Source organism: Crocodylus porosus, unplaced genomic scaffold (genome assembly GCF_001723895.1).
Source record: "Crocodylus porosus isolate Cpor-Errol unplaced genomic scaffold, CroPor_comp1, whole genome shotgun sequence".
In the NCBI taxonomy this organism is placed as follows: domain Eukaryota; kingdom Metazoa; phylum Chordata; order Crocodylia; family Crocodylidae; genus Crocodylus; species Crocodylus porosus.
Genome location: NW_017728927.1, coordinates 5392143 through 5400023, shown reverse-complemented (window position 1 = coordinate 5400023; position 7881 = coordinate 5392143). Strand labels below are relative to the sequence as shown.

The following is a 7881-nucleotide window of genomic DNA, read 5'->3' as shown; positions in this document are numbered from 1 at the left end:
AAACTGGTCGGGGGGATCAGCAGGTATTGGGGGAGTCCCTGTTCCCCCGTGCGCTGCCAGGAGTGACCAGAAATAACGGTCACAAGCTGGCTGACCCCGGGGCTCTTTCCTGCCAAGGCAGGGGGTCGGACTAGATGATCTACCTAGGTCCCTTCCGACTCTAGCTACTATGATACTATGATACTATTTAGGAACCTATTAAGATCTCAGTTGACTTGCATCTGTTGCATGTGTCTGCTCTAGTGGGTCAAGGATGAGTGCGCTCAGATCTTACATCACAGACCTCGGCTAAGTCTGCAGCGAGACAGCACGGAGGAGGTTCTTCCTGTCAGGCTCCTCAGTTGGACAGTATGAACCATATAGGATCAGTCTTACTCTCTCCTCATGGTCTGTATTACCCCAGGGGAAGTCAATATTAGATTTTTAAGCTCTCACTTCCAGTGCTGGAAGGGTTCTGGAGATGTCTCCTGCTATCCCAGAGCAGGGCGTATCCGGCTATACAGAAAATCCTTCCCAGAAGACACAGGTGATGAAACGTATACAAGGATGAGGAGTATTAATTGTGGAACATTTGGGAGCCTTTTGTAGTCTAGGGTGTATTATCTTAGAGGAAGGTACCAGTCTTCTGACTGCAAAGGACTGTCAGTCCTGACTCTGGTCTTCAGCCTTTGTCTGCACTGGTGTTCAAATTGCACGAGTGAGGCTGAACTGGTTGTGAACGGCTTCCAGGCTAGCTTAGCTTAATCTGCAATGTGAAAGGAGCCCAAAGGGGTCCAATCTAAAACGGTTGGAGAGGGGGAGGTATTGGCATCGCATCAGACATCAGATACATCCACTTCCCAAGGAGAGCAGGAGCGGGAGGCTGGACACAGCAGTGTCTCTTTCACAAGACTACATTGGCCATAGGGGGTGGTTGCCTGCCGGAGAAGGGACAATATGTTGATTTTTTTCAAATTCCTTTGTCTTGAAGATACCATCGGTACGTTTTGCACTGCTTATGTGAAGGATGCGGCATATTTTGCATCAGGATTGTGAGTAAACAGTACATTTTGTGCTGTGATTGTACGGTGGGAATGTGTGTTACTAAATCTTTATATCTTGGGGCAGAATTTCACAACAGAAGAGAAAAAACCTGTTGCTTAGAAAACCATTCAGAAACTTAAAATATTGGCAGGAGGAATCAAAGCTCCCTGCTGCGCACGGCATGAAGCATATTGGAAACAGCAATATGGAAAGGTACAGGATCAGCCATGTTTCAAGGATCAGTGATATTCAGCTACGGAGGAGCTAAATTGAATGGTTTTGCTTTTAGGCAAAGTTACTTTTAATCATTTTAACCTCAAGTAGATAAATTAGCAAAGGGGCAAAGGGAAGTGGTAGCGGTGGCCAGGTGCTGGGGCACAGGCCCTGATAATTCAGAGGTCCTTCCTATGTCCGAAAGGAAAGGGCCTAAAGGCCAACCTGCCTGGATGCCCCTCGTCCCCTGGGCTAGTCTGCTGTTCAGCTGCAGAGCAGAGGAGCTGGATCATAACAGGAAAGCTTGGCTGCTTATGGGAAGCCCATGGAGAAGCCTTGCAAGTCTGGGCCGTGCTGCAAGTGCAATGGGTTTGAAGGTGTGTTCACGCAGCGCAAGGCAATGCTGTGCAGAGGTACAGAAGCTAGCTTAGTCCCGGGAGCTGCATCTCTCTGGTAGCCCAGAGCTAACAGACTTCATCTCGTCTCAAGTGCATGCCGAGATGGAGAAAACTCCCTCTGGCTGTCCTGGCCGCTGACTCCCCACGCGTCGGCGGGGTCCCACGGCAGAGAGATCTGTCTAGGTAACCTTGGGGAAACCATCAGGCCCACCTGGCTGTAGGACACAGGACCAGCAGCAATGCTCTCAAGCTGCAATAGGGGAAATTCAGGTTGGAGATTAGGAGGCACTTTCTATCAGGGTGGTCAGGCGTTGGAACAGGCACCTTGAGAAGTTGTGAAATCTCCATCCTTGGAAGCTTTCAAGAGCAGGTAGATGGACACTTGGCTGATGGTTTTTGACAGGGATGATCCTGCCTGGAGCAGGGGGCTGGGCTAGATGATCTTGTGAGGTCCCTTCCAGCCTGGCTTTCGTATGAACCTATTAGGCCCACAGCACAGAGAACAGCTTGAAATATGTCTGGCCTTTTCACCTTAGCTGCTATATGAGTGCTTGTTCAATCTCAGGTGAGAACCTCAAGGTTGGCCTTGGTTGAACCGGTTTATGTGACAGAGGCACTGAGTGCCAGAGAAGACTGGCAAGAACAAGCTGAGCAGAATTAAAAAAAAAAATCCCATTAACATAATTGTATCAAATTAAAATTAAAACATACCTGAACTCTTCAGGGAAAATTCAACCGTGCTGGACAAAACTGACTGCATGATCTGAGAACTGTGTTCGCTGTGCTGTTTACCAGCCTTTCCCAGTGGCCAGATGGGGCTTGAAACCGAGGTGACAAGCTGGGTTTTGGTTTGGTAGAAAAAAGATACCAGAGAAGGGGATTCTGACCCCACTGTACAGATCTGTCAGAGACGTGATTCTTCTGAGAGGATGGGAAGGAAGCTATCATCTCCTTTCATATTAGGTCTTCTGAGTCTGAAGTTCAACAAATGGTTGTGGGGCTGGGGGACAGGACTGGCGAGGAGAGGCTGAGGGACCCGGGCTGATTGAGTCTGCAGAAGAGAAGACCGAGGGGGACTGAATAGCAGCCTTCACCTCCCTGCGGGGGGGCTGCACAGAGGATGGGGCTGGGCTGTTTTCAGTGGGGCAGATGGCAGGACAAGGAGCAATGGGCTCAGGTTGCGGAAAGGGAAGTTGAGGTTGGATATTAGGAGAAACTTTCTCCCGAGGAAGGTGGTGGAGCACTGGGACAGGCTCCCCAGAGCGGTGGTGCAGTCTGCATCCTTGGAGGCTTTTAAGACCCAGCTCGACACAGCCCTGGCTGGGATGATGTAGTTAGGACTGGTCCCGCCTGGAGCAGGGGGTTGAACTAGATGGGACTGCCTGAGGTCCCTTCCAACCCTCATTTTCTAGGATTATATGATCTGAAATCAAAATGTTTCTATTTTCTGTCTTCTCAACACATACATCTTTGAATTAATTCAATGATGATGCATTGCACTTGAGTGTGTGTGCATGTGCACACACACAGGGTTCCTTATCTTTATAACTGAATACAATTAACAGCCCACGTGTTATTCTTCCACTTGTATTTGTCTTCAATTCTGCAGTTGCCTTCGCACCCACTTACTCTGCACCTTGGAGGTATTGCCTTGTATTCATACAACCAGTGGTGCGCCTTCCCCAGGAACAGCAATGGGAGATAGCAGAGATGGACATTTTCTAACCTGTCACATCCAGATCTGCCCTCAGCTGACTGGATAACATGGCCATAAGAATGCCTGTGGCCTGTCTACACTAAAGCTCCCACCAACAGAGCAAAATGAGCAAGTAATAACGCAAGGCACAGGGAGATGTCTCTCCCCCAGCCACCCACCCCAGGCCTGCTGGCACAGAGGAGCTTCCTGGGGATAGAGCCATTTACCAAAATGAGTTGTGAAGTAGAATTCGAGCTAATCTGTCTTATCTGATGTACTTTGCTAGGCCTCAACACTGCGCTGTGGGGCAGCTCTCTTAGCACTGCTTTGTTCACAGGGGCCAGGTAAATCAGATTAGTCCCAACTAGTTTTGAATGGGGTTAAAACTGGCTCAGAAAATTGCTTTATCCCAATATAGAGGGAACCAGAGTCCTTACTACCATGAGTTAACCCTGACCTGCCTTAGCTTTTTGCACCAGGCCCTTAGCCGATAGAGACTGGGAGATGGAGGGGTCTGGGCTAGCGTTTCTGACTTACTGGCAGAATGTATAATCCAACCGCTGAGGTCAAACAGGCTTTTATGCCACACTGTCTGCTACTCGGTGGGCTGTACCCTGGTCTTAGCAGACAGGTGCCAGATGAGAGCAAGTGGCACCAGCCGACACTACTGCCCAGATCATTTGCTAACCCCTCCATCCCATCACACCCTGAGACAGGGAACACAGGCCTGGGCTTTTCCCCTCACTCCCTTCACCACCAGCCTCCTACCGCGTAACACCAGATCTCAGGTGGTCCTACCAAACTGGAGTCCAGCAGCACCTTCAAGCAGAGCAATACATGCCTTGAACCTTTACTTAGGGCCGAGATAGGATTCATCCCCACTGCTTGCAAAACTGCAGCAGCAGCTATAACTAGGCTGGAGACTTTCGAGCTCCCCACTGCAGCTTTTGCAAGTCTTTGGTTAACTGTTCTTCTTTCCCTTATTATCTGGGGACTCGGTTGCCCACCAGTCAAACGGGTGCCAACCTCCTCTTCTGCATCTGTCCCTACACACTGCGGTTCTTTTCCAGTATTTTGATAAGGAATAAGCTCTACTTTCCTTTACTGGTCTAGTGCAAAATATAGCACACTGCTCTGCTGTAGTTCTGAGCATCTCAGTAGCATCTCTGGATCTCAAGGTGTTTGCCAGTGTCAGGTAACATCGCCAGCCTGCAGTAGATCATTTCCAGTAGACAGTCGGTACCTTCATCATTCTCTGGAGGCAATTAAACTTTGGTCCCTGTTTGCATCTATCAGCAAATTGCTGTTACATGAAACTGCTTTCAAGAACTGCTCCTGAAATCTTGCATGGCCATATGCATTTCTCTCTGGCAGAGGCCCCAGTCACATTGTGCCTGCCAATGTACTCAAGAACAGTTGTGCATGTGGTCCTAGCATGGTCTGATTCACCTCTCTCTACCTCTCTCTAAGAGCCAGATATCCCCTCAGACTACTATTGAAGGTCTGAGTGAAATCCCTACAGACTTCATTAGGAACGGGATTAGATGTTGTGTTTTAGATTACACTCCTGACTACCAACTATGACCCCAGCTGACTTCCTGCCCTTTGGGCAGGGGGCTGGACTCGATGATTTCCCGAGGTCCCTTCCAGCCCTAATGTCTATGAAATCTATGAAACTAACTTTGTACAGTTTGGCTAGCACAGTTCTCATTTAAGGGGGGAAAAACGTCCCAGATCATACAGATCAGAGAAACCACTCAAGACCTCTGCTGGTGCTAGCCACATTTGAATGCCAGTTGAGACCCAGTTCCAACACTAGCACGGACAGAGCTTCCCTCTGAAAGGGGTACCTATATTTCCTGCACAATCCGCAGCTGATCATATGTCATCTTTTCCACAGCCTAAAGAAAAAAACGTGGCCAAATAATCATATCGACCATCTTTTCCTGTGGATAAGTAGGAAGTTAGGTTGCAAAACTAAAATTGGAGCATAGTATGGGAAACTATGCTCCTCCAATTTTACTTTTGCAACCTGAATGTAGAAGTATTTTTATTTTATGACTAGTTTATAGATTGGCCATGTAACAAAACTAGAAGAGTACTGTACACACTATTATCAGTTAGTGAAAATATTTACTGAGTCTGACGGATGTGTAACACGATCAGCAAAGGCGTTGTTGTCGGTCCATCCACAGACAGCGATTATTGCACGTAACTGGCTGATTCGGACCAAGATCCAGCCTCCTTGCAGGGTCGGCTTTCCCAGACAGATGCTTAATGCTCACAGAGATTCAAGCGTCACTAAAAGCATGAGATGTAAAAAATGACTGACTGTATTTAAGAGTTTAAAAGACTGGCAACGCTACTGCTAACCCTAACCCTAGCCTACTTGCTGAGTCCTATGTTTCTCCTGCAAGAGTGGATGGGTTTGCAGACCGATGCAGTGAAGACCCCAGCACGCTCTTCACTGGGTGATGCGTGATCGTAGGAGTCAAAGGACAGCAGGGCTGGAAGGGACCTCGTGAGGTCACTAGTCCAACCCCTGGCTCAAGACAGGATCATTCCTGACTAAACCTTCCCAGCCAAGTTCGGTCTAACCTGCTCCCACAAGTTTCCAAGAATGGAGGTCCCACAGCTTCTCTCCTCAGGTGCCTGTTTCAATGCTGGAGCACCCCGAGAGTCAGAAAGTCCCTCCTCATCTCCAACCTAAATGTCCCCTGCTGCAGCTTCTAGTCCTGTCCCCTACAACCACAGCGAAACACTGCTCGTCCTCTCAATAGGATGTTACTGAGTACATCAGTTCATGTTGTGTGGCTAAAAAGTGAGGCCCTACCAGTTTCTTGGGACAAAGCCTTTTATTCTGGGATCCTACACGGTTACAAACCTATTGTCCCATGCTTGCTATTTGTGTGAAGTCCAATCCTTGGGCTCTTTGCACTGGACTCAAGACCCATCAATGAGCCAGGTACAGATCATCCTGGGTGGAGGGAGTGCCCACGACTTGTGAAGTGTTTGAATTAACACTTTGCCCAGTTGCCATTCAAGCTGCTGAGTGTAAAGGGCTGTCCCTGCCCTATTTTGATGTGGAGTCCCTGGATTAAATCATGGTCTGTTTTTAGCTCCTGAGAACAGAGATGGAATAAACTGTGGGCATGGAGCAGGGGAGCTCTACCCAGCAGCTTCCTCCCAAGTCTAATGTTAAAGTCAGTGAGTGGATCTCAAACCTTTTGGTACCAGGTCCCCTTTGTAAACATCAAGAGGCAGCCCTGAGCCAATGCCCCTCGCTCCGACCTGCTGCCCTCTGCCCCCAGTCTGCTGCCAGCCTGCAAGGGAAACGCCCCGGTTTCCCATGTTTTCTCCTTTAAAGGAGACTCTATTTTTAAAGTTCATTCGCGACCCTTTCATATATCCTTGCAACCCACGGGTTGAGAAACATTGGTTTAAGTGATTTTAATGACAATCAGTATCCTAGTTGGATCCAGTAACAGCTTATACGCCCCTGAGTTTGGCGGTGGGTAGGATGCTGCCCAGAACAAAGGCCTGGGAGGTATTTAGAAAGCCAGACCCGAATGTGCGATGCCTTTTGTCAGGGAGATCTGAACATAAGAACACAGGCGCACATACGTTACACCCCGCGTCACACCTGCCTGCACAGCGTGCACGCTCAGAGGAGGTGTTTGACAGTGGGAAAGGACGGGAAAACCTCAGGTTCCCAGTGGTAGGTCCGACCCTTGCAAGGCGCATGCTGGAGTACGAGAAACGTCCCACTCCAAACGCACTGCGCAAGGGACTCTACCTCGTACGTGGAAATCAAAGTGAAGAATGACCCTCCCTTGTATTCTGTTCAATAGCGAACGTGCTGGAAGAAGCAGGACCTAAACAGACTAGCTTTAGCCTGGTGAACAAATAATGTCCAGGTATTCAAACTGTTCACTGGGAGTCTTGATTCCTGCTCCAGGGACTGAGATAAGTTGCTTGTCATTGTGAAAAAATGTAAAATAGAGCGCTTTGTGAGCACAACGGGAGCGCTGTGAATAGCTGGGCTAGCAGCTTGGAGCAAAACCCTCCTGTCTGGAATACGTATTTCCAGAACGGTTGTGCAAACTGAGAGTTTTCCACCCCTAATGTGGATGCCTTTACTTTTAATGCACTGCTCTTCCTTGCAGCGTTTTCACGGTCACCTGCGGGAGGCTTCAGTTCTGTGGTTTCCTTCTGCTCCCGCACACGGGTATTAGTTTGGGGGTTATTCCCTTACTTTAGATGTTTGCTGTTTCTTCCCTCCGTGACTACATCTCTGCTCTGTACAGCCAAAAGGCTTGTCACGGTCATGAAGCAAGAGACCTCACAAGTCCGTGCTCTTGCTTCATCGCCTGACAGCTGGAAATTGACAGGTAGGAAATAATCCGGGCAGAGCCTTCTTGCTGGGTTGCCAAGCGCTGCATTTGTTCCGCCGAAACGCGCCGCTCTGTTCCCGATTGCACGCACCGCCTACAAGCCGCCCCGAAGCGGGCCAGCTCTCGGGGCCGGGAGGCGAGCCCGCGCCCGCTCCCG

The 7881-nt window shown here is 49.1% G+C and overlaps 1 long non-coding RNA gene across 1 annotated transcript in view; it reads left to right on the top strand.

The window, feature by feature from the left end:
* Positions 1 to 7120, top strand: part of LOC109314598 — a 15664-nt gene extending 8544 nt beyond the window's left edge. Inside the window, exon 3 of the long non-coding RNA XR_002102321.1 lies at positions 6835 to 7120. This is a non-coding gene — a long non-coding RNA (uncharacterized LOC109314598). The remainder of the gene's footprint in view (positions 1 to 6834) is intronic.
* The last annotated feature ends 761 nt before the right edge of the window (positions 7121 to 7881 follow it).